The following is a 27,835-nucleotide window of genomic DNA, read 5'->3' as shown; positions in this document are numbered from 1 at the left end:
TGGACAGCCTTTGTTTGCAATGTTTAGACCATCTGCATTTTTCTTTGGATAACTTAAAACTGGACTGCAGCTTTTGAGACAAACACAGACTTATACATCAAAGATCAAAACAATGCAGAAAACTAAGAGCAAATTGGAGTGAAAGGTTTGGAAACAACTGGGATGCTTTATTTCCACTGTTCCCACACTGCCACAGTGGCTGGGTGCCCCACAGCCTCTCTTATTTGGATTTCTAAATATAATTTACCCTGGTGCAGCTAAATCCCAGAAGAGTACAGGGAGAGAGAAGAGCAGCATTTACAGACTCATAGATGCAAGACTCCTATGGGGCTTGTGGGTTCACTGTGGATATCCCTACCTTGCCAGTGGCCAGGGCAATTCCTGGCAGACGGGTCATGGAGCCCAGGGCAGAGGGTAGAACACAAAGTGCTGCAACCAAATAAACCAACTACGAAAGGAGCAGAGTTGCCTGATTGGTATTTTTTGTGTTCTGGGAGGCTGGGGCTGATGATGGCATGTGCCAGTGCCATGACACCTCTGACGAAGAGCTGCCCATACGACAGAGCTGTCTGGCACTGCCATAGCCTGGCTGCTGCTCTCTGGAGACCAAAGCCACCTCCCCAGCCTCCAATCTGTCCATATCCCACGTCTGAACCAGCAAGGACGTGGTCTTGCTTCTGCAATCAAGAGACAGAAACATTTCCTGTAAGCCAGAGCAGTCCCTGACCTTTTTTTTTAAAGAACCTCTTGTGTTTCCACTGCTGGAGAAAACCAGAGCCCTCTGTTTGGCCGCAAACAGGCTTCCCACGAGCAGATGTGCTCAGAGCATCCACCCACACAGCTCCAAAAGGACGGGCCTTGGGAGGGAGCAGGCAGCTTGGTCTCCACCAACTCTTTTCACACAGATCAATGAATACTTGCTGAAAAGAAATGCCTTTTCATCCCCAGCAGTCAAGGCCATGATCCAGCCTGTGACCCATCCCTTCCCAACAGGACTCGAAGAGAACCCGGGATTTATGATAAAAGACTGCTTTCCCCTTTGTGCTTCTCTCTATGGCACCACAAAGCTTGAGAAATATAGCAATTTCAAACCATTTTAAAGCAGGTCTCTGCTTCTATTTTTGCAGCAACGTCTCAGCCCTGTGAATTTTGGTGTCTGCTGCATATGGTGTGAATCGTCCTCTGCAGGCATCGTGGGGAATTAAGCAAACAACCCCCAGCTCCAGAGGGAATATGATAAATAACTCCATATGATTTACATGGAAATGGTTTTCAGTGGATAAAGCAGCTCCAATTCTGCCAACAGCACAGTGATGAGTGCACTTTCCATGCACAGTGCCATGGGACTCTGCACATGCCCTGACAGTGTTCATCTGCTGTGGTCCACTTTGTTCCCATGGGCAGACTGCACATTTAATTGATTTTACTATGCACATTTCATTCCTTGCTGATTGTACATGCTGATAACTACCTTGATAGGACTATTAATTTATAGTGTTTGAATATTTTCCTTGGCATTTGCTAAGAAGAAATCAGGTGCTCTCTTCCTTGGATGCTGTGGGTAACACTTCCTTCCCCTGAGTTTCAGAAATAACTTCTCAGCCCTGTCACACCTATAGGTCACTTATTTTCTCCACAAGATATTTTTTCTCAATGTGAAATGATCACACTTCCTTTACTCCGTTGCTCATTCAGACTACTCACTGTTGGTGGAAGAGTCTATATTTTTCAATGGTTTTGCAAAGTGGTTGCTCTGCTTTTGCTCAAGAGCTCTCTAGGCTACTGTTATAAAATTGTAGAAGACCACTAGTGAGAGAGGAAGCTGCAGGGAGCAGTCTGATGACTTTTACACACACAGGCACCACTTTTGTATGAATTACAATGAAATTTAACAGTTGCAAGATCACAGAGAATTTTATAAGTGCTATTAAATAAGCAGTGTTTTTATACCAAAGCACAGGCAAGAAATACAGCCACAGGTAGAACTAAAAAAATGGCATATCATAAGAGACTGTGTTTGTGCCTAGGCTATTCAGTATCTCCATAGCTATCCAGTCGAGCTATTCAGGCAGACAAAATTTTATCTTTGTGGAAAGTTTCTGAGTAGACACTCAAACAGTGACAAAAAGGAACAAAGATATCATCAGCAGTGAGCTTGTTCTAAGAATAAAACAGGCATGAGTGCAGGGAAAGCAGACTGTGAAGCACCATAGACAAAACCTGGACTACACAGGGGCCCTTGCAGGAGCCTGGGTTTGGGAAAAGATATCACTGCAGTAAAAGAGCATAAGTGAAGAATTTAATGCTGATTATGTGCATCATGATAACCACATTCAACCCCACCCCTGCTGTGAAGCAACGGGATTCACAGAGCTGACAAGAGAGGAAACAACAGGGAGGCAGAGGGGAAGAGGTAGAGCAGCTTCCTAAAACCTGCAGTTGCCTTGCTGGCTCCCTGTGTGACTCAGAGTCACACAAGAAGCTGTTAATCCGTCATTTCTGGGGAGAAATGAAGATTGTCACGTTGCTACATCACTCACTCCCGGGCATTGCCTGCTGTCCTGCTCGGCATGGAGTGCTCCAACACTGGGAGCACCAGCCGTGTGCCCAGCCCTGCCCAGGGGTGGAGGCTGCTACCATACCCCTGTGTCTGCAACTGCTATCACAATATGCAGCTCTTCTACCAGGCAGGACTCCACAGCATATGCACAACACAGAACGATTATGCTTACTGATGGCATGATTTCCTCCCCAAAATTAAATTCTTATTGATTATGATAACTAAAGCAGCCTTAGAAGGAAACTACTTTGGCATTTGGGCTGTTCTAGTGCTATTACTTGTCAGAAAAGTAATGGCATCCTTGGCTTTGCTTTCCAGATGGACAATGTAAGCATCTTCAAGCTCCTCTGAAGCTGCATTCTGCTGCTGGCTGTTCACAGCTGTGCTGAGTGGAGTCCTGGCAGGCTGGAGCTCTGCAGCCAACTGGAACAGGGAGAGAAAAGTTTCTGAGTTTCAACTTGTGTTAAAATGTTTATCTGCTTCATACAGAGCTGATGTTCTTTTATAATATATAAACATGCTCTTGCTAAAACTTTAATGGGCATAATTACAGCTCTTTGAAAATTCTAATTATATGGATTATTAGGAAATAACTTAAGAGCTTGGATAAGATCAGGGGATTTGGATGGGCTGTTGGTGACGCAACCTCTGTGCCTCTAACTCCCTGTAAATTAATCATTTTCCATGGTTTATGTATACATTCCTCTTCTCCATGCAATATGACACCACAGGCAACGTGTTTCACCAGGCGTATTTCACATCCTGCCTTGCTCAGTCACTCAGCTCTAGCTCTGTGCCTCCCCAGGAATGTCACTGCCACTCATCAAAGACCCACTCCTTGTGCCTCCTTATGAAGCAGACTGTAAGTCCCAGCCAGGCCCCCCAGCCCTTACATACTTGTTCAGGCTGTTGATTGAGAGGTTTTCTGCTTACTCTTGTCTCATATGAATAAGGCATAATTTCTCTTTTAAAATATCCACCTTGAGGACTTTTCTGATAGATGATTTATGGGTTTATGTTTTCCTGTTCTCACATTTTATGTGTTTTGTAACCAGCTCTGGGTGATAGCAAGAGGAACAAGAGCTGCAGAGGAACAAAGCTGCAAATCCAGCACAAATCCAGTCTTGTTCATTGACATTTGCCTTAAATGGGTTATTAATCTTCCTCTTGGACATTATGGGATGAAACCAGGAATTGAATTATTGAATATTGTGAGAAATCAGCTTGTCAGTTTTTAGACTTATTATAATACTTAGTCTAAAATGATAATCTGCTACTAATCAAATTTCTGACTCCTTATATTAGCAGTTGTTCTCAGGTTAGGACAGCATAGACCAAATTTCACCTATTTGGTGCCCTTTTTGCATCATGCATTTGTCCTGCAAATAGACCCAGCCCAATCACTGTGATAATTTTTTCTTTTGGAATGATCAAAATGTCCTGTAAATGGAGACAATGCAGCTTTCAGGCACAGTGTTCTGGCTTATGCTCAGAAACTGCAGACTGACATTTCTTTTTCTGCACATAAAAATGTAGTTAATGCTTAGGTATTTTGTACAAATCCTCAGTGCGCAGCTGCGTAAGAAAGCAGAACTCTGGGTGCTGTGCAGCATCAGTGCTGCTCCCAGACCCCACCACCCATGTCAAGCTGTCCCTACAAACTTGTTGATCCCCTCACTCTGCAGGTGAGGTTTGAGAAGGTGAGAAGAATACTGTACTGCTTCATGACTCAGGAGAGGGAAAATACCTCAGCAGGCCCCATTCATGCTGATTCACGGACAAGATCTGCTTGAGTGAAGTCTCTCTCCAGCCTCTGGAGAGGCTCAGGACATGTTACAGGAAGGAGAGACCAGTGCCAGACTACCCTCCATCCCTGCTGTCCATGCCCAGACAGCCACCTGAGTGGGAATCCATATTTGGAAACCTCTTCTTGACCTTCCCATCCTGCCAACGCCCCCTGAGGTTTGTCAGCTCCGGCCTTCCAGCCAGAGCAGTCCCAGCCAGACACAAGCTACAGTGACATGTGGAGCATTAAAAAGGTTCTCTCTGACTTTTTGGGGAGTTATAAATTAATTGCCCAAAATTTAATTTAATTACATTTCTGGGAAGATATAGAAAATCTCAGCTCATGAAACATTTTCAATATAAAAAGCCATCAGCTTTTATTGTGCACAGAAGATTACTTGTATAGATATTTTTCTAAGATGTAAAAAACCCCAGTGTATTTGAGAAACCCATCTAGGACGGTCATGGAAAGCAAGCAAGGAGGAAAGCTGTCAGAGAGGCTATTGCAATTTCCCAAGCACAACACAAGAGGTTTCAGGTGTCCACAAAGTAAAAGTTGATGTCTGGGCCACTTGCCAGCATCGTCACTGGTTATACATTCTTTGAAAAGGAAAAAGCCCATGAAAGGTCACAAATGCAAAAGAGAGGCTGAGTGAGGCTGGGAGAGAGCTGTGCACAGAACAGAGCATCTGCCACGAAAATGCAGGATCAATAATCCTGCCTATTATGATATAAAATCAGATCAACAGGGCTGGCTCTCATCCCACATGGAGAACAGCCCCTGCCTCTGCAGATCTTCCAAGCTATGCTTTTAAGTGATTGCAAGGGTATTTCAAAGGTTTTCATTTTCAGAAACATTACATAAATAATTCTGGGATTTGAAATGCTCTTTGAAACTTTAAGACGAAAAACTGAATAATCCCCCCCTTTCAGGGATTATCCATTCTTCCTCCTTACACAAAACACATCAAGAAAAGAACATTTGGGATAAAGTCGGTGGTGTTATTAACAGTGACTATTTTTTATTCAAATCTTTGTTACGACTATCAGTGATCAAATACATCACATCAGTATGGATAAACCAAGGCAAATTGCAAGTTCAGCCTTCAAATAGCCTGAGCACAATGTTTCTTTGTATTCACGATGATAAATTTGCTTCTACAGTTTTTAATTAGCTGGTCACCATTACACTAAAATACTAGTGACAGAACAGGGCAAGTAATTCATAGGGAATAATTTACTCAATTAATTCAGGCATTTTTCTATTTTCTTATTGTTCATAGGGTGATTTAATATTCTCACATTTATGCCCTCCTTGAATGTGTTCATAAAATAAGCTCATCATATTATTATCTGCTCATAGCCCCTGCCTCGATCCCACTGGAGCAAGACACAGGGTGTGTTCAGGGGCACACTGCAATCTCCAGAGAAGAAAAGACATGAAGATGGAGACACCTCTTATCTCAGAGAAAGGGTGATTAGAAGACAAGCAGTCAAAGTAAACAAAATAATACAAGGGTAAAATGCTGAAAAGGGCAGTTAATTTTCCTCTCCTAATACAAGAAAGAGAGGGTATTCAATGAAATTGCAGGCCAGAAAATATACATTGTCAAAAAAAGTCTCAAAAAATATTACAGTGTTGGAATCTACTTCACAAGACAGTACCAGTGCCAAGAGCTTAGAGCAATTCAAAAGAGGATTAGACATTTATATGGATAATGGGAAAAATGGATCTGAGAATACAATTTTAAAAGCAATATAAACCCTTTTGTTTCAGGGCATTGCCAAGGTTTGCAAGGTCAATTCCTTACAAGTGCTCATATTTGAAATTCAGAGTATGAGCGTCTTGGTCTCGTGTGGTCTAAGGACACAGCTTGCATGGTGTATTTCTCTTCCTTACTGAGATAGGTAGAAATTCAAAATGGGTGAACAGTTTATACATATATCCTTGTCAATTTATTTTTTACAGCATTATCTTCAGCAACATCCCTTACCCCAGTGTTCCCAAGGGTGAGGAGGGTAGCCAGGTCATGACCTGGAGTGCAGACACTATTTCAAGAGGACATTTCTGAAGGGATGTTTCCAAAGATAACCCAGCTCTGTGGCATCAGCTGTGGCTGCAGGGGAAGATGAAGCCAATTTCCATTTGCAAAGGAAAGAGAAGGAAGAGGGCTGGCAGCCAGAAATGATCTGTGACTTCTCTAGGAGTAAAGAGCAGCACTTGGAAAGACATGGAGAGAGACCTAGGAGTACCATCACCTGCCAGCCTGAGTTGTCTCCCAGCACTTAGATTCTGTATCAGATAATAGAGGAGAGCCAACGCAAAAAGATACTAAGAGGTCCCTTACCCATTTCAGTACCTAAATGTTCTGGATGTCAATGCATTTAGCAAAACCTTTCCTCATTTTTGATACCCAGGCTTTTACAGCACCAAGAAAAACTGAAGCTTCTTTATAGGTGAGGGAGCTGAAGATCTTCTCCAGATCCTGTTTTGTATAGATTTCAAATCTTTAGAAGTCAACATTCAGATTTTATACTTCAGATTCACCACCTTTATGACATTTTCCCTCTATTTTTCATAGCACCCTCAGGCCCTTTGTGAGACGTGATCTGTAAAAAGGTAGGCATTTAATCAGCTTAGGCATTAAATAGGCTGTGACACAAGAGGCTGGACAATGCTTGCACAGTTCCAGTTCCCTCCAGACCTGCTATGAAAAATCATCTCGTGTTCTGTAATGAGAACAGTAAATTACAGAAAGCACATCGGTTAAAATGGCCATGAATCTCCTGCTCCCCCTGATGAGACCCCCACTAATTAGAAAGGTGAAAGAGGATTTTCCTGGAGCAGAGCCAGACTTGTGCCTGTGTCACCATTTCACAAGGTTACTTAGTGGTTTGCAGTGCTGAGTTTCCATTTCTCCTGGGTATTTTAAGTCCTCGCTGCTGAGGCTGAACCTGGCCATGTTCTGCTGATGCACATTAAGTGATGTCAGCCAAGGCCACGGCTCAGGATTCCTCAGGGGAATTTCTCCTGTTCTGGTTTCACTATAAATAAGTGAATAACATTGTAGATTAGATGCAAGGGTCCTAACCATCTGGACTCCAAGCACAGTTTTAACTAATCTGTTTCTGCCTCAACCATTTTGTCTAATATATCCTGTCCTGTGCTGCTGTGTACCCACACACACACCCTGAGCTCCAGGTGCATCCGTGACCCGTCCGGAGACCAAATGGCACAGCCTGGCCTCGACCACATTATTAAACTCTCCTGACCTCCCAAACTGTGTGGCTGCCTCCAGGCAAGCCCAGGGGAATGACCTCTTGCTGGCCCCCTGAGCCAAGCCTGAAGTCCCTGAGATGCTGCCAAGGAACCTTTGCCCAGCATTGGTTACTATGAGGCAAATTCCTGGGGAAAAAAAATAAGAACTGTAAAGGCTACTGCCTGGCTCTAACAGGCAACTGGATGCCATATGGGATGAAAAAGTTTCACTTTAAAAGTTCCCATTTCCTCTGGGGCAAGGAGCACAGTTTGTTCTGTTTTGTTACTAAAAAAAAAGTAGAACTGACAAAATGATTTAGGAAACTGTGATTTCCTAGTCTGTTCATCACACCCTATCCTGACTGGTCCATCCCATGTGAGGCTGTGTAACACCTTCTATTGTTGCCTCTCAAATGCCATCCACCTGTGGGAACTGAAAAGCAAACCCATAATATTAACCCAGCCTTTGAACAACACATAGAGCATCAAGTCACTAGCAGGGAGCAAATATCCTTCCTGTTAGCAAGAGATAATATTCATTTTCTCTATCAGCCTCTCGGTGCACAAACACTGTCTATCACCAGGAACTGATCTTAGAAATCTCTCACAAAGGACATCCTAGACAGTAATGAAGCTTCAGGTATATCTGAATAAATATCATTCCTATAATTGTCAGGTCATCTCGCTTATGTTTAAATAGCACCATCCACACACAGAATAGAAATAGAAATTTGCCATGTACCCCTTTCATCTTCCTCATTCTTTTTCTGTTAAAGAGGAGTGAGTTGGTACATCAGGTTTTCTTCTCTTTCCCTTTTTAAGTAATATCACTGCACTTTGTGGAGCACACCTCCTGCTAGGTCACCTAGCAGAGTCAGAGAGCCAAACCACCCAGAGACCAGGGATATTACCAGGAAGATGGCTAAGGGCTCTCACTAAAATAGTCCAACGGGGGTGATGCCAAAAGCACAGATTCCAGAACAGGGACAGACAGTAATAGGGGACTCTCATACAAATGTTACACCAGGTCATGGTCTAGCCTTGCTCCAAGTGCAAAAGGAGCCATCACAGTTCTTTCTATTAACTACCAAACAGCAGGATCTCCATGCAGTGAGAAGAGACAGGGAAAGCTCATTTTAAGGTATCCCTGCTGTCTGCATAGAGAGCTGGTAGTTGTGTTGTGGGATTGCAGCGTTCACCACCACGAAAGCCCAGGAGTGTGCTTTGGAAAGGTTTCTAGTCCATCTCAACACACTTGCTTGATGTGCATTCAAAATAAAACATATTCTTTTTAAAGGATGTGATCATCATCATGGCTAGGCTTCGCGAACGAAGATTTGGGAAGGCTCTATCCACATTTGCTACAGGTGCGCTGGTGGCTTATGAGGCCAATACGTGACAGACATATCCGATTGCAAAAGGCACAACAGAAAGACTCCTTAGATGGTGTATTCTGCAATACACGGTTCTTTCTGCGTTGCCTTTTTTCCTCGAGAGTGATCCTGCGTGTGTTCTCGAAGGAGACAGCTGCGTTATAGATGGTGTGTCTCCAGGCCTCCCGATTTGAGGCCAGAGTAGACCAGTTATGGTGATCAATATGGCCAAGGCTGAGATGTTGTTTCAGGGAGTCCTTGTATCTTTTCTTTGGGGCTCCTCTCATGCGGCAGCTGGTGGCAAGTTCACCATAGAGCAGGATCTTAGGGAGGCGGTGGTCCTTCATCCTGGAGACGTGCCCTGCCCATTGCAGCTGCGTGTGAACACGTGGGGGTATGAGATGCAGCATTCTAGTGAAGTAAAAATACCAGAGCATCAGACTGGGCATGGGAATTCAATTTTCCATTAGCAGGCTTTTGGCCTAGATGCACTAGTGCTCTCTCCCACACACTGCCCACAAGATAACAAAAAATATGGAACATTCCCAAAAGTAGTCTGGATAGAACCACACAGATCTGGAGGTGAGAAAAGTTCCATAGCATAGACTAGGGCAGCCAAACCAGCCTGACTCAAGGTAGAGGCCAGGCTCTGGCAGGGCTTGATTCACTAGTGTTGATGCAGCTAAAGTCCCCTGGACACCGGGATTTGTTTTTTCCTGGGCTTACCTTTAAAAAAATGAGGCTGAGAAGGGAAAATGTTTTTCTCTGTCACTTCACCATCCAGCCTCTTTACTCACTGCCAATGACACCTGCAACAGCCCCATGGTCTGCTCTACTGTAACATTCGTATTTTCTTGCTGACAAATCACACCCTCCTTGAATGGCACCTACATTCAAAAACACCTTGCAGACACCTCCAGTATGTTAGAGACACTGCTGGCACACCAACCATAACACAAAACCTGCGGGGATTAGAGGGAGAGCATCAGCAAGAGACCACCAACCTTAGATGTATCTACAGTCACAATCCCTTCCTTTCCCTTTGCTGTGAGCAGAGAAGTGCCTTGGAGGAACAGGGCTTCCATTACTTTCTTCATCTGAATTCCTTTCATTTGCCTGATTAGCTGCTCTAATCAAAGGGGAAAGAGATGCAGTCAGATATCTTCCCATCTCCTGCACTTCCCCAGGCACTGACTTACACTAGACAATGGGAGCATCTCTGCTCATCACAGCTGGCATTTCAACCCAGAAAAAAGGATAGTGGGGAAAATGAAAGAGTGGATGACGCACAGAAATGTGTGCACACAGACACAACAGAAGAGCAGACCCTAAGAAGCGACCTGTGGGGAGACGCACAGAGGAGCTTTGTTGTTCTTCCATTTGGTGTCAGAACTCGACATGTAAAACAAGAGGGTTTTTAATTTTCATTCATGATTGTCTGCTCTACAGAGCCTAATTAAAGTCCCTCTGTTTCCAGACCAGTGAAAATATTCAACAAGTATATAAATGCTTTCTCTGCAAGCTGAAAAGCCAAAATTACGTTATTCAATTCTACTTAAGAAACAAGCAAATTTTAAACCTGGAGCAGCCTCAGAAGTAACTTTCAACTACAAAACAAAGCAATGTGAAAACACAGCTTTAAGAAAACATGGCCCTGCTTCTCATTTAAAAAGACATATTTATTGATGGTAAGATATAATGCACTTCAATCTCAACTGAATAACTCACCTCAAAGGTTTTGAAAGAGACACAAATCTATTTTGAAAATACATTTCCTTCTGTAAGCATAAAAATTTTTCAATTTACACTTTTCAAGTATATCATCTTTTCTGAGCAGAAAAGCACATTAAAAGGTGAATGCAGAAGTCTGCAAACTTGCAACATTCTTTCCCAAGAAGATGTGGGGGTTTTGTGCCATAATAAATATAAACAAAACAAGGCAGCATCTAAGAAAATTAAGAGCTAGGCAAAAATGCAGAGGAAGGTATGACAGCAACAGAACACAATATTAAGCATTGTTTATGTATGAAAGTGGGCTTTGGGAGGGTTTAGTGCTTTGCAGTGTAATGTGCTTAAGTAATTCAGTCCAGAGACAGGAATTTGGGCTACTGGATCCTCCTGCCAGGAAGAGAAATTTCCTCCCTTTTCTGATGTCAGAAAAAATATATGACTGACATCAAGGCATCACCCTGAAAGAGGACCAGCGTATGGATCCTGCTGTAGGTAATTGCCTTCCATGACACCTGGGTTTTTACTGCCTTTCCCTGCAGTACTGTGCAGAGATCCCCTTCACTATCTGAGAACAGTTAGATTTACATTTGAGTTGAGAACCATTTTCACTTTCCTCTGGCATTTAGTCCTCTCTGCCTGCCTGGTTTTCATGTACTTTACATGCAGTAAGCACTGAATTTCAAAGCAAGTGGCGGCCTCGTGGCGGGGGCTTCCCGTGAAGAGGGTTCCTGTGAAGAGGGTTCCGCAGGGCTGGGCAGCCCCCGGCCTATACTGGCAGATTTCAGGGATAAAACTGAGGCAGGTTTCTGCCTGCAGGATTCACCTGCTCACAGATCGCTCTAGGCTAGGATTTTACCATGTACATATGGCCTTACAACTTGATATCTGATGATAAGCTGCTGGGAATGGCTTTGGCACCTCCCCAGCCATTTCCTGAGGGAAGAGGTGAAAAAACTGGCACTGTGGCAGCTTCCACAGCAGTGTAGGCACAGCGCTAACTGGGATATTGCTGTTGCACAACAGATCCCGTCTCTTCCAATAAGGACGGGAGGTGGGGTGTCTATGGCATCCTTAACCTCCTCTGCTAAACCCATCCCTGCATTTACTTATTACTAATGCCCAGCAGTCCACTGTAATATTAGAGGTGATGTTTTGGGAAGGAGTATGTGAGAGGATAAGATGCTGACACAAACGTTTGGAAATATTTGTTTCTGCATTGTACAGGCGAACCCGAACCCCCATGCTCTTATGTCTGCTGGTGCAAATGTACCAGGTGGGACTGGGAGCTGTGGTTTACTCACCTGTCAACTGCCCCAGTGACATGGGGAAAATGGTCCTCTGTGGACCATTTGCCCCTAAACTATTTTTTCAGTTTGCAGAGACTTGTTGAGGAACACAGTAAACATGAAACTTAACCGCTAGGCCGTATTCAGCTCCCCAGAGCAAATATTCTCAAGTATTTGGCACTGTGAGTGTTAAGATAAATAACTTTTTGAGAGCAAAGAGGGTGAATAAGAGCCCTGAAACACAGTGACAAGCACTGAGGTGTCCTCAGACAGGTCGCTATTCCTCCATCTCTCTGTCCTTCCATCCTGCCTTCCCTCCATCCCTCCTCTCACTGTTTCTCTGAGGATGAATTGCACCTCCCGTGCACCATGACTTCTTTTTTCAGCAGATCCAATCCTTTGGCACTTCTTCCATGTAGCCATTCAGGAGTCATGACTTTGCTGGCTCTGTTCTGGCCTCCAGTGAGCACGACATCTGAGAGCAAAGCCTTCACAGTTTTGGTAAATTTAGCTTCTAATCATGCTGTGGCTTGATTCCCTGTTTGCAAAATGAGCATATTAATCCTTCCTTTATCCCACTGTTTATCAGCCTTGACTCACAAGATTGTAAACTCTCTATGGCAGGGCAGTCTATTAGGATGTGTGCTTGGTTCAACAGAGCCTTGAAACCCCTAGGAGTTTCTAAATGCTGCTGTTCATGTATTACCATATTACTCATCCTGATTAATTCCTGGGTTGTATCTTTAAGCAAAGATAGCTATTTCCCAAACCTTAACTTCAGAGTCCACAAGCCAGATTTATCCCTGCTGTCGTGCCATTAAGTTACATTACTGTTAATAATTCCTCTCTCTGAACGCACTGGCTTGTACTTTCCCATTTTCTGCTTCTTCTACAAGTGATAAAGGATTGCTTTGAGGAATTTTCATTGCAAAAGAAATCAATTCTCAGCTTGCAAGGGAAGATAGCACGGGCCATATAAGGTGATCGCATACCACCAGCATTCCCTTAACAAGAGAATATTTCTTCTTGCAAGCTGTACATCTGGATGCCAGCTTTCCAAATGCTGGGGTTGATCTATCAAACACTGCAAAACAATCTATCTTTAAAATGAATGATGATGCAAATTGTTTTCAGAAAAGAAATATGTCAAAAAAAAGGAATATAAATTACAGACTGGACATGTTGGCAGAGGAGGAATGCTATGTGGTTTATATCAAGCTAATCCACTGCCGAAACTTTCCCTGATTTATGTTGAAATGGCAAGCCCAGACTAAAGGTAAAAGGGGCACATTGCCAACACAGACCCTGTTTCTGCAGAGGCTCTGCACGTGCCTAACTCTCTGCGTGCTCCTAGGCTGCTTGGAGGAAGAGCTGCTTAATCCACCACCACCTCGGAAGCGCTGATGTTCCTCCAAGGCTGTAGGTGCCCACAAGAAGCCAGCCAAGCAAAAGCTGCTCAGCTGGATGCCCAGTTCCAGCAGCTAGGGGGAGGAGTTTAGTGAGTGATGGCATCTCCTCCATACCTGGCAGGCCTGGCTCCAAGATCAGCCTTGCTCTCAACCACCAGGGGCAGGAAGGGAGGGATGTCACAGAGGAGGCCCTGTTAGTCCCAGCATCACCACTACAGCACTGGCAACTCCCAGCCACGGGGCTCAGCTCCAGCCCCAGGGCTCAGCCTCAGCATGTTCACCCAGTGAACCTTCAGTCCCCGTGATAGGAAGATAGCAAAGACTCTTCGCTTACTGTAATTATTGACAGTATGCAGTGCACAGCTGAGACCCCTTTCTATTTAACCACAGGTGTTCTTACTTGGGGGACATTTAATACTGTCTGTTACGTGCAAAAATTCGATTGCATGAAAGAACATTGAAACTGCAGCATAAGGCACGCACAAGCTGAGAAATGCCAGAAATAAGATTGCTAATGTGTCCTTTATTTAGTCTATGTTTGTATATGCACTTGATAAGGTCTTTAATTACACGATCTCAAGTTTGCAGTTGTATTGTAAAACAAACACAGGGAAGCCCAAATCAAGCTGTACAACTTCAAACACGGTTTTTGCTAACTTCCCGGTTCTTAGTGTGAGGAGTAGATTATAGACGAGCATTGTTGTTCATAAAATGCGCATTTGCCAAACGTGTTGTGTTTCTCGTACAGTTCTGCTTTGCAGTACCTTTGCAGATATAATGGTAACCAAAGCTATTAGCACTGCTGGGAAGAGCCATCAGAAGCCACACGTGAATTCGTCAGTCCCTATTACAGGCTGAGAGAGGTTCCAGCTAATTGATGAGACAAAGTAATTTCTGTGATTGAAAGTCTATACTAGAGATAAAGCACCGCACAATTATCAGGTGCAGCTTTGATTTTTCGTTAATTACTATACTAACTTTGGAGGGGTGGGGGGGAAGTATTTATCCCCCATAAGGTATAGAAAACCAAAGAGTATACTTGGCAGAGACACACTGTATTTGTCTGGGATGAAAAACAGGACATATCTGCTGGTAGACAGCTATCCAGGGAGGTATTTTCCTCCTGCTTCACTGTTTCTCTTGGCAGCACAGTGTGCTAACTTTAGAAGTGTCTGAATGCCTTTGCTAAACTATTAGCACAAAATAAGCTCCTTTGTGTTTCACCCATTCATGCTTCTTAATTTATGTTCTGGCATCACTTTTCCTTGTATTGTGCAAGTCAAGAGCCTGCATGTGGGACCAAAGTCTGTTTGTGCACAGGCGACGATCAGGATAAGTGCTCTTGAAGTCGATACAACTGCACAGGAGAGCCAGACCCCACTGTGTCTCTTATTTTCAATCCAATTCACACATGCCTACCTTGAAGTCTTGCTCAGAAAGTAACAGTGTACCTTCCTCTATGTTGAAGTCGATGACAGGCTGATCAGAAACAGGAATGAGCCACAGTGCATGGGGCCAAAGCTGTGCTCCCCATGGTGTGCAGGTCTGGACTCCTGGTTTGCCCCATGCTGGGAGAGCCAGAGGCCACCATGAAGTTCATCATCAGGGCCAAAACAGACTTATAGTGAAGAGATCCTTCTTCTTTTGATTTATGTCTGTGTTACAGCAATGTGTTTTATTGCCTGGGAAAGAGACAATAAAAAAAAAATCTGCAGCCATAAATAATGTGAAACAGGATATTCAAGAACAATAATACAAAGCACTGCATGAAGTGAGGACCTTTCCCTTAAAACACCGCACACTGCAAGCTCCCTGGGGCATCAAACTCCCTTCTTTCATGTTCTTTATGGAACCAAGAGAATTGTTGGTGCTTGACCTATCAAGAAAATATATATTTTATAAAGGGTGATACCGAGCCAAGAAGTCTAATGCTATGAAGCTTGGCTGACTGACACAGTTTGCAGAAGCAGCTGCAGCCCAAGAAGTTTAAAACTTCACTTTTCCAAGCCTAGAGTAATTCAGCAGAAGTGCTTGGGGAACATTTACTTCTGGGGCAGAGGGGCGCTCTTTAACTTCACTGAAGACAGCTGCAAGGATTATCCCTAGGGCAGGCTGCTGAATGCTGGGATGGGAATTTGCCTGGAAGTCACAGGTGCTGTAACAGGCATGGCCAAACCCCATGAAAACAGGCTGTTGTTGCTTGTCTGAGGCGAAGAGCCCCTTTAAATAGGAGCCTCCAACTTCCTTTGCTCAACTCACCCTTGCACAAACCAAGCTGCAGCTCTACCACTCTGGAAGTCAGAGTTGGATATGGGGGCTTAGTGTTGAGGCTGCCTGGCCTTGCTGCCTCCACATCCCCAAGGACAGGAAGGGGGCACTGATGTCTCTGAAACCACCAAAGCACGAGTTTTGGCATCCTCAGAGCTGAGCCCTGACACTCTGTGGCTTTTCGTCTCGTGCATGTGTCCTAAGGCTGCACAGCTACCAAAAAACTGCATGCTGAAAACACACTCCTCCAATCCTGACTTCTTGAGCACTTTTTCTCAAATTTCAATCCCTAGAAATAGGAATGTTTCATCCTTAACTGTGCCTTGTTCTACCCCCTTCACAAAACAATGCTCCTCTAACATCAGTGAAAAGCTGCAGCTTCAAAGCAAAGCGCAGCTCTCACAGGCAGCCCAGACCACAGATGACTGGTAAAGAGAGAAAGAAGGCTGGAAAGCAAGAGGAAAAGATCTCCCCTGCAAGCACCCAGGGTCTTGTTTCAGCCTTCCAACACACAGGCCAACACAAAGACAGGATGACTGCAAAGCTGGCAGGTAAAAGTTAAATAAAGGTACCTGCCAACTGGAGGGTGAACGTGATGCTGAGAAAACGTGGATAAGTGTAACATATAAAAGAGTCCAAAGGGAAACAAAATAAGCATCTACATTATCTCTTTTTGAACTATTTATAGCTGGGCCTGATCACGGTACTATTAAGGTCAATGGACAGATTCCATGTAGCCAGGACTGAAGTTGGGTTTGGCTCCATATCTTTGGCTCCATAGCTTTGTTCTGGGATGCTAACAAGTACATTTCATGGATAAGAGGGCTCGAAGCACCACTGCTGCCTCTCAGCTACACAGTTCAGAACAAGGAACAGGCTCAACAGCCCTGGGGGAGAAAGGCAGCTCTGTCTGCTGAAGGAACACATCATTGCTTGATTTAGATGCAAAACCTCTAATTTATGCAAACAGACATACTTGTACACAGACAAACACGCTGGGTTTTCATCCCAGTGTATGGATGAGTGGGCTAATGAAAAAAGATGACATATCTTTCTCTTACACACACGCAGTCACCTACACAAAACTGTGCTAAAAACATTTTGTAAAGGCAGCAATCAAGCACACTGAATAGGGAATGGCAGAATTAAGACTGCCTGTTCATTTTGATACAGTTTTAAGGATTAAAGTTAAGCAATAATAGTATTGCCTTCAGTGCTACGCTAACAATTCCTGCTCTATTCCTTTTGAGAAAAACACATCTTGTATTAAAAATATCTTCTTTTTTTTTTTTTTGCCATCCAAAGTCTTGGGGGAAAAAACAGGAAACAAAACCCAAGTCTTTATTTGTAAAAGTTTCTGGAGAGTTTTCTCAGGAAAAAAACAAAAGCAAAACCACAGAGATCAGGAAAGGTCAGAGTAAGAGCTGCCCAAACACGGAGATGCTTTTGATTTACTCATGTGCCCATCTCCAAATAAAGTGAACCAAAACTGCTCAGCCAGGCCTGGTTTTTGAGTGACTAATTCTGCAACCTCAGCGACAATCTTTTAGAAGAAGACATTTACATATTTAAATTCCAGGGGGAGATTTGCAAGTTTGTTTTTAGAAAAGGAAGATGAATGCTGTGCCGGGGTGGTTCCCCCACCACTGGCGGTGTCTGAGTCACTGGCAGTGGTTCAGGCTGCCACCCCCCATCTGAAGAACAGCCTGAAGGAGGAGACACAGTCTGGTGACTAAGCTCGCATGTACTCTCCTTCACAACTATTCCGCACCTGAGCTCTTCTGTTCTTTCCCCTCAAAACTGTCCTGTTCCAGGCCTGTCATATCATTTGTCAGTTCACTGAAGTCTCAGTCTCCTCATCCTGCCAGCCCCATCCCCATTTCTCTGTTCCCACTCCTCATCTCGTTGCTCAGCCATTCTTAGTTCCCAATGTCCGCTCTCTTTGTTATGCATTTCCAGTCCTCGTCCTCACTTATTTTCTACTCTTTCTATCCCTCATGTCTCACCTTCATCCCATTCATCTCCCTCTCCTAAATTCTTTTCTCTTCTCTTTCAATTCAGTTCAGGTAGCAACATCTGTACTGCCTGGGCTCAGCAGGATTCAGGAACATTGTGAGGCCAAGCCTTGTGGTCTCAGACATGGCAGTGCTCTTCCATCACCAGGATGGTCCTGAATCTCCCTGCACTGGATCTGGCTCTGAACAGATACATCATTTGGGGTCCAAATTGATAACTTCAAGTGAGTCTCTGTTGAGCATGTGAAAACCAGAATTTTTCCTAAAACTTGCCACTGAGGCAGATTTTAGCAAATAATGGAAAGGGAGGGAAGGAGTAAAAATGTATGCTGGACATGGGATCAACCTGTGCCAAGCATACCCTTACCATTCAAAAGCAGTGACCTGCCCATCTTTGGTACAGGCAAACAAATAATTTAGAATCTTGGTCACCTCAGAAATGATTCGACAGTAAGCTTTTTGCATCTCTGTAGCATGTCTTAACCAAGACTTTTGGACATGGTTTTTAAGCCTCAGACAATTCTGTTCTCCCAAAGGGCAGGAGAATGACAGATAAACAGACGGAGAATGATGAGCAAGCCATTTATGCACCCACGACAGCCCACCAGCTCCTCAGGTGTCCTGCAGGGCACCCTCTAGGCAGCTCCCCAAAGGTGGAATCTTTCTAGATTACACTTTAACAGTCACCACAAATAGAAGGTTTGCTCTGTGCTTATCACCACACAATTAATTATTTTACCTATGAACAACACAAAAGAACATGGAGCTTATTAAGATGCTGAGAGACACACCTCCCCCTTCAGAATATAGCACCCATGTATTTTCTTGCAGGAATTTAACTCAAACATTTGTATTCCCTGACTTAATTCCTTTCTTAGCTAAGCCAGGATCTCTCATTAAACTGCCAGGACCTCTCCCTAGAGAAACCTGACCCTTCCTTTCTGCATTCATGGATTCTGCTCAAAGAGTCTCTCATATACTTCTATATGAGATGACTTCTAGTTAATATCTGTACTGTTCTATGCCTACTTTTCTTGCTGAAAGATAGGAAAGAATGACATTTTTTTTAATCATCCTCTTGACATATTCATCATCACCTGAACATGTTTATCATCACTAAATATTCAATTGGAACTTGCAGACATGAACCAAAATGGCATAATCTCAATCTTTTGTCTGCAAGAGACAGAGTGGGTAATTTATCAGAAAATAAGTGGGAAATAAAGTACCTTTTTGCTTTCCAGTGTCTAGGAGACACCTGGAACTCCATTTGAAATCATATCTGAAAAGTAAAAGCCATAAAGACTTGAAAGACAGCACTAAGGCTTCCCGTGCTACCTTCCTATGCTGACTTTACCACTTGGACCTGAAGAGCCTGAACAACACGTTTTGGTTATTACAGAGAACTTCACCAAAACAGGCAGGTGCTGGCATGATTTTAGGGCTGCAGATGAAGTTCTCAGAGGAAAAGTTGGGCTACATTTGCCAGTCTGTCTCCCCAGTCTATTTCTGCAGCCATAACTAAGGAAGTTGTTTACATAAAGACCATAAAATGCAGCTAATGAAATGCAGTAACATACATTGTCTGTCAGTCAGTGCCAAGAAAGAAGATGGGCAGAAAGGTATTTCTGTTGATGTATGATGAATTTTGGGGGCTGGTAAACCACAGAATTAGAATCTTAGCTAGGAATTTTCTGAATTTTTATAATTTTAAAACTGAATCTCTCAGGCCTACAGGTGTTTGTACCATTTTTTCTCAGGTCCTCTATGGAGTATGGAGAAACAATTCCTTTTCTATTCACACATCACTTGGCTTATTTATGCAGCAACAAATAAAATCATGATTCTTCATGCCATCCCTTAAGCCTGGGTTGATGCATTTTCATCTGGGATTTCTCAAGATAAAATATATGTCCACACATCCAGGAAGTCTGCATGCAGCTACCGTGGTGGGAATGCCAATGTGCTCTCTTCAGCTGGTCTAAACACATTTCATGATGACTCTACAAATCAAACAGACAAATCAAACAGCTACAGGCACATCATGCAAGTCCAGCGCTCCCCAGAATTCCAGGTGCACTGTGCCTGCAGTGTGCAGCCAATGTACAGCTGTGCAGTAAATCCACTCAGCACAGTGGAGTGAGACCTGTCGCCGAGGCCCACAGCAACTGGGCTGTGCTGACACAGTGAAGTGCAATGCTTTCCAAAACCATCAGACTTGTGCACACACCATGGACACGAAGAAGGTTTCTGGACACATGGCAGCCCAGATGGATCTCTAGCCTTTTAACTCCAAGCCGGTCACTTAACATCTGGAAACCCTGGAAAAATACAGAAAAAAATCAAGACTTTCTCGGTGAGGTTTTGGTCAAAAAAAGTGATTATGCCAGTGGAAGTGAACAAAACATCATGGCTAAATTGCAATTTGGCACTAAGATCCACTGGTGTGGTCCACCTGCATCCAGACCACAGGCTGATGCACATATGCCATGGGCAAGTGATTGGCTGCATAGTTTGTAAAAGCATTTTTTATTCTTTATGAAAGAAAATGTTGTTTGAATGCATATTGTCAGTGAAGCAGAATTACTTGTACTCAACCTTTTGACTAGCACCTATGACAGGTCTACAGGAAAACATCCTTTTAACTAAACTTGTGACTGTTGGACATATTTGATGACAATGTATTTCAAAATGATCAAAGTCAGCTGTCAGAAAAATTAAATTAGTCATTATTAGTCTTTAGTAGTTCCCATGAGAACCTTAAACAGTTGGTGGTTCTTCTTAAGAGATTAGAGTAAGCCTTGTAATGTGTCATGATGAAAGTAGTAAAGATTTGGAATAAAGGGCAGAGTGCTGTCTTTGTTTCTGAAAGTAGATGTTTTCTAATTAAGACTTTTAATTGTGCTGAATTTTATTAGCCTGTGATACAGAGAACATTGGAAAAGGGCCTATATCTTTCTGTGAACTGGTGGAAATGGCATTTTAAATTCATTCCTTTGAAAGAATTTGGGTCCTAGTGGCCAGTCTCAATGCCAGCAGATATCCTTATTTCCACACCATTTCTCCTTGCTCTCTTCAGTTCTTACTAATGCCAAGATGAGAAACGATGCTGATATGTGGTCATAGGACTAATTATAAGACTACAGTCTTATCAGTGAAGGTGAAACAAATTTGACAGTATAATAGCCATGACCTAAAAATAAAGATGGGGATTTTCAAAGCAAAATGAGATGAGGCTTTAAACCATCACTACTGCTGTTGTGAAGCACAATAAAAAATATGTATTCGTTGACTGTTTTATTCCTTCCACAACTGGAAACTTCTATAATGTGAAACACTGTGTGTAAAAATGGAAATCCTATAAATTCAAATAATAAAGGGTATCACTTAAGTAATATTTAATCCAAAGAGGCATTCAGATAATCTAGAATATCTGAGAACAATGACTTCTTCAAAGCATTAGGCAAGAATTCTCTTTGAAACAGCTTGTTTGAAGTCTTTTTGCACAGCCATAAAACAAAAGACTCTCTGTTTAAAAGGATTACATTTAAGGAGTCTTTTTTTTCCTGCATTTATTTGTTGGAAAATGCTGATGAGGGAGAGACCCCCAAACTGCAATGGAGTGTATTATAACTGTCATTTCAAAGAAGACTGATAACTTCTTTAGATCTTTCTCCAACAGTGAGGTAATCATGCAACCTTGTCCTCTCATTATGATTTCTTAGCCCAAAAATTTATCAAAGAGCATTATTTTACTGTATTTTGATGTTCTTTACTATCACTGCTTCTTTTCAATTTTTTTTTCCATCCCTGAAGCACAGACTCAGATAACACAAAAGGACTTAAACCTTTGAAAGTATATAATAGCATGGGACTTATAAAAAACAAGGTACCTGTTGACAAGGCTTCCATACTTCTTACTTGTGTAATTGTCTACAACTGTAGTTAAGGTCATTTTTTCATTACATGAGAAAAATCATAGCATAACAATGCACAGTCCTTGCTGAGGTACTTTTGGTTATGTGAGGTCATCATGAAAGCAGCCCTTTTCCTGGTGTATCTGGCCAATGCAGTCCCTCCAAAACCACTACAGCAACAACAGCAATAATACATTAAGTCCCTATAGCCAGGGGGTTTTAAGGACAGGAGGGACACCTGTGGGCATTTGCCTGGATGACACTGGCACAAAGACCATAGAAATGTACCCCAGGGTTCCCGTGACCAACCCCTGGCTGAACTGAGGTGGTGGTTGGAATCTCACCCAGCCTGCACACAGCTGCTGGTTTTCCAGAAGAACTGGGGACTCTCGGTAGTGAATTTAAGTTTCCAGACCAGATATTTGCTTTTCCCAGTTACCCTCCACAAACCCCTCTAGAAGCAGCCTGTGGACTCCTTGGCTATACTGGTACCAGTGAGGTGATAAGAACTGGGATGGCAGCTCCAATGCTGCACCAAACCACTCACACCACTTGACCTGTAGCACTCCACTTTGCAAAGTTTTGGCCCAGGCCAGCTCTTCCAAATAATATAGTGCTGAGGCAGCCAGGCCAGGGAACACTCCCAGCTGGTGGTTATGGACAAGGCTGCCCTGTTTTGGGAAGGAAAGGGGATGGAGTATAGCCAGATGGATGCAAATCAGGCCATGTATTTCTTGCCCTCATGGCCAACAGTCCCTGTGGTTTAGGGATTTCCTGAGTCAGAGCTGGAGTCTTTTTGAGAGTTTGACTGTTCTCAATTAATTTATCTTCCATGAATTTGTCCAAATGCCTGTGGGATTCATGAAAAGCTTTAGTATCCTGCACATCCTTTGGCAAAAAGTTTCATAGCTCATTTTAGTGTTATTAATACCACACTTAAATGTAAGTGATAATAAATCTATCATGTCTTGGCAAAATCTTCCAGGGGGGTAATAGTTTTAATAACTGTTAAAAAGGTTTGCTGTGCTTTCTGTCTGAGTATCCTTAGCTTCAAATTTCAGCTATTTGGTTCCTGTGAATGCCTTGTTCATTAGCTGGTAAAAAAAAAACATATTACCAGATACTTCCTCTGAGTAAACTGTGATGAAACCACTTCTTAACCTTTTCCTTTGTACACTAAATCAACTGAGTTCTTGAAATCTCTTCTAAAGTGACATGCTTTCAAAACTCAAATAATTACACTAAATATGTTGAGGCATGATTTTCCTTTTAAAAAGGAGCCCTTTTTGGTTGCATAAAACACACCTTGATGAAAATAAATAACATTCACTCTCTCTTTAGTTTTTGACATTGTGAAGACGTTATAGAGAAAACTTTGGCCTGACTCCAGGCCAAATAAACTATTTCACAATTAGCATCCCAGAATATCCCCTTCTGTGCAAACTGTGCTCCAAAATAAAAGTGGATTTTAGTCCAAAAATGTTAGTCTGAGTTCAAAGAGTGCTAAGGAGTATAAACAGCTTATTCAGCACTATATGCTTTGGGAAATTTTTCCGTGGAGACAAGCTCTTTCTGAACATGAGAATGGCACTAATTTGTCCATATGCATATAATTAACTTCATTCCTCTGATTTTCTTGGAGATTTGTTAGAAGATGAAGAGTGCTCTATATACATCACACCATTAAATGTGAAACAGCAGATCTTCTTATAAGATATATATTGCCAAAGGAAGAAAAAATACGTCAATGTAGTTCTATTGATTTGGCAGTAGAAATACTCAGCATTTCATGTTAGATCTGGATTTCAGGTGTATTTTTTCTCACATCCTCAGATTGTTGTGTTGTATAAGATTGATGTGGAAGCATGATCTTCTGGTTGAATGAAATGGTGAAAACTGAAAAGGAAGCATGCATTCAATTTGTTTCATGGTGATTATACAGTGATGATAGCTACTGAAAAAATTAACCCCTCCTTAAATCTTGATTTTCAAGTTCATACCACTCCTTAGACTTCCAGGCATACACTGTAGGAAGGAATACGTTTTCCCAAATGTTAATCTTTCATTCTACACATCCACCTTGCCAAATCTTACAACTCAATTTACTCTGCAGAGATTTCGTTTTCTGTAGTGCTGATACCAGAAGCACTCGCTGCATGGAGATGTAAATCACATTCCGATACACTGTATTTCCAGAATCCTCACTGAGACAGGAATGAGTAGAAACTGGTGAGAGGACTTTTCAAAGCAGATGACTTGGAGCAGTATTACCACAGAGAACTTTTACTCCATAAATAAATGTATGTTTTCAAACTCCCCAGAGTACCTCCACAGATTCAGACAAGGTGCAAGTAAAATGGGCTGTATCTGAAGCTCAGCAGGATTTGTTCATAGAAGAAGATCCAAATGCACATGAGAAGGTTGTGTAGGGTTCTGTTAGGACTGAGCACCTTCATCAAAACACAACCCTTGGGCTTGTGCATTGCACCAGGTTTCATCAAAGCCCTGCTGGAAACCAGTGTTTTTAACTTATGAAAATATTGAGTTTCAGTCCTTATGGTTGGAACCTGAATCCTGAGTACAAGCAAGATGATTCTCTTTTGTCTTCCACATACTACACATTTGGGCAGACAGTCGCTTGATTCAGAGGACTGACAAACTAAATTCTTGATGTGCATATTAGGCAAGGGACTGTCATTTTACTAATTATCTCTTCCTTTATTAAAAGGAGACTTTAGTATATCATTAGAGTCCATTTTCACATTTACTGCAGGAGAAACAAGACCATGCCAGTTGTGCTGGCACAAGAGCTACAAAAAATATTGAGGTACCTCAGGATTGCCTGAACGGCATTATTTGGGAATTTTCTAGGTTGCTAATACTTTAATAGCACTAATCTTGCTCTGAAATTAACATCTAAACAGACACTTGGGTATTTCAGACCTTCTTTTGAAATTTAATTCATTATCATAAGGTTGACCCTCGCCTCACAGGCCCTCTCCCCCATGGTGACATGCTTTAATCTCAGAGGAAAGGGCTCAAAGCTTTCAAACAAGTCAGGCTGGAACGTGATTCCACTTTCCTCCTCTGCATTTTTTTCTCACCAACTTTTCTCATCATCAGTTTCAGACTCCCTTTAAAGCAGATTTTCTATTTAATTTTGCTTCATGTCTCCCACACTGCAATTTAATGCCACCCTCTTTAAATTAAAAGAACATTGTTTTACAGATTAAAAAAAAAAAAAAAAAAAAAAAAAAAAAAAAGCAAGCCTTTTAATCTTTCCTATTTTTTTCTCTAGAGGGCAAATTTCTTTTAATCACTTTCCTGAGCACAATTTAGCACATGTAATTATACCTCAAAACAAAAGGAAGTGAATCAGTGCAATACTTTGATTTTAGGAAATACTAAATATAGTTAATCTAAGGATTTTTTACTACTCTTCTGATACAGTTGTCATTGCCAAGGACCAAAGCGCTTCTTAGGGGGGAATAAATAAGATGATGTGGCACTTGCTACAGAACAGTCATTCTGAAATGCAGAATTGTTGTCTGGAGGGATTATGGTTCAGGTCTAACTTGTAAACCTGCTGCAAAATAACACACACTTAGGTTCTGGCACACTGCTGCAGTTCTGCTTTCAGAAAAATAAATTTTTTGTTTGCTTTTTTAGTACCACAATCACCCAAGTTCACACTCATGTCCTAAAAGCCAGACCTTCCTAAACCTGTGCAACTGTTGTTATGCACAACAAAAAAAGGATGTTCCCTGAAAGACAAGCAATCCTCTCTCAACACAGTAATCTACTAAACAGCAGAGTAACAGCCTGCAGGTCACTTCTCAGGGTCAGTATATCTATCTCTGGGAGCTTCCTCCCTATCTGACCGTGGTTTTACAAAGACCTTGATGCCCCTTCAATGTCATACATCTTAGCTACAACCTTTGTGGCTGGTGAGAAGCTGGTTTGCTCCAATGTTCCTCACAAGGGTCACTCTCCAGCTGTGCAAGCGTTTTCCTCCCGCTAGTGACCCATCATGCTGACTTTGCAATGCCCTTCTTTATTTACAATCTTTATTAATTTATCCAGTCTCAGTTCCTAAAGTATTGTACAGCATACTCTGATAAAACAAAGAAAAACACTAATCAGGATTAATAGCACTATTATAACCCAATGGATTCAATAGAATTGCAATGGTTAAGAGGGAACATTAATTTGCAGATGAAGAACACATGCAGGAAACACAAGATGTTGGAAATCCACATCTTTTTTTCAAGAATTATTCACAATTAATCAGCTGCAGCAGGCCCTTCATGTACCCTTCACCAAGCCTGCAAAATAGGGCAAAATGAGCTGAATTTTGAGAATGTCAGGAAGTGGAAGATGTTTTGTACTGAGTTCCCCATTTTCAACATCACATGTGCCTGGGCACACATAGTGGGAACTGACATGGCCAGTAGCTCTGGTGAAGACCCAAGTAGCATTAAGCACTTTTGGAGCCCAAATCCACTTTTCTAAGGAGACACAGGTGCTTGGGACAGGATCCATAAAGGGTGTAGGTGCCACAGCACTGAGGTGCACAGCAGTCAGTTCCCAGGCACTCACTGTCTCCAACAACAGAGCTGAGTGAGGCGTTTGGGCTCCCTAAACAGTGTTTCCTGAAAACAGGAGCCACAAACCAGCCCAGTGGGCAAGGAGCCACCTAAAGTAGTCACTGAGAAATCTTGAAGTCGTGTCAAGCCTCACCCCACTCAAGGGTGCCACACTTGGATAATGTTCACAGCCCTGTGGGGTGAAGAGCCCCATTCCCACCCTCCACTGGAGTGCCTTTTCCCATAAGACACAACCCCAGGATGCAGGAAATGGGAGTTCACATCATTCCCTGGCCCAAGGAAATGTCTGCACATCAGAGGGCTGGTTTCAGGGTTGTATTTTTCCTTCAGGGCAAAAAAGGAAGATGCAAAGCATCTAAACTACAAAACTTAGCTTTTCCAGTTCTGGGTTTTTGATGTTGGGTGGGTTGGATGTTGGATGTTTTTGTGGGTTTTTTCCAACAAAGAAGAAAACAAAAGAGAAAAAGAACACCAAATTTTTGCAAGAATAAAAATCTATTCTGAGTGAAAAGGAAGTTTCCCCTTCCTCTGTGACATGAAAACTACTCAGCAACTTGAACTACTTGCTGTTCAAGAAAAACCTTTATACACCTCTAAACCCCCTCTGCCTCTTGGGTAGAATGCTAGGGGTGTATGAGAAACAACCAGCAATGCCTCATCAACCCTCTGCTAAAAGCAGTGGTGATGAAACAAAACCATCAGAATGTGGCCTGTGGTGAAAACAGGAGCTATTGAAAGGCCTGGCCATGTGCAGCAGCCGTGTGCCAAGGGCCACAGCAGAGAGGCTGAGGAGATTTCCCAGTGGGAAGGATGTTTTGGCAGCCTGTGGTCACCAAGGTGAAGTCTGGTCCTCCCACCAGTCTCCCCAGGACCCCCCTTCTTGATGCTCACTCCCAGCAATGTTATATAATAACAAAAGGGAAAATAAAGCCAATTCCAAATGACAACCCTCCATGAATGTGTCCACACCCTGGTGCATGACACCACCGCACACAGGTGGGAACACACGTGGCCCCCGAATACAGTCCGAGTCCTTGGGTACCTGAAGCAGGGAGGAAAAACTTTTGGCTCTCTCCCATGTCCCGCTCAGACTGCTTTCTTTGAACTGTGCTGGAAGTTTTCTCTTCTTGATCTGTAGTTAATCTGCTCACAGAGTCGCACAAAATATGGAATTAAAAATGTGACAAGCATTTTTTTGTTGTCTGCTTTTTGACAGTTTCTGGAAAAGAAGTCCAACTTCTGGCTTCTTGTCAGCAGGATTACGTTGTTTCACTTATGAAGAATGCATTTTTCATAAGCAACTATTTTACATTGCAAGCTTTGGGCTCTTATTCCAGACAGATAGACTATTTTTAATAAAGTTTCCTTCAAGATCTCAGTTGGCTTTTAAGTCCATGACTGTTAACCTAGAAATACTGTACTTAGAGAACTGCACACAAAGGTGTATTCATCAGGTCTGGGGCTGCTCTTACACTGAAATAACCCTTTAGAAGTTAAAAAAAATTACAATACATTAATAAAAGCGAACCAATTATAGAGAACCTGTGCTTGGTCTCAGAAGGCTGTGATTGCAACCTAAGGCTGTGGCTGGGCAGGAAACACTTTTCCTGCCTTGCAAATATTCC

This window comes from Lepidothrix coronata, unplaced genomic scaffold (genome assembly GCF_001604755.1).
Source record: "Lepidothrix coronata isolate B3197 unplaced genomic scaffold, Lepidothrix_coronata-1.0 Scaffold39, whole genome shotgun sequence".
NCBI lineage: Eukaryota > Metazoa > Chordata > Aves > Passeriformes > Pipridae > Lepidothrix > Lepidothrix coronata.
The sequence above is the reverse complement of the archived record's forward strand: the minus strand, read 5'-3'. Positions refer to the sequence as shown.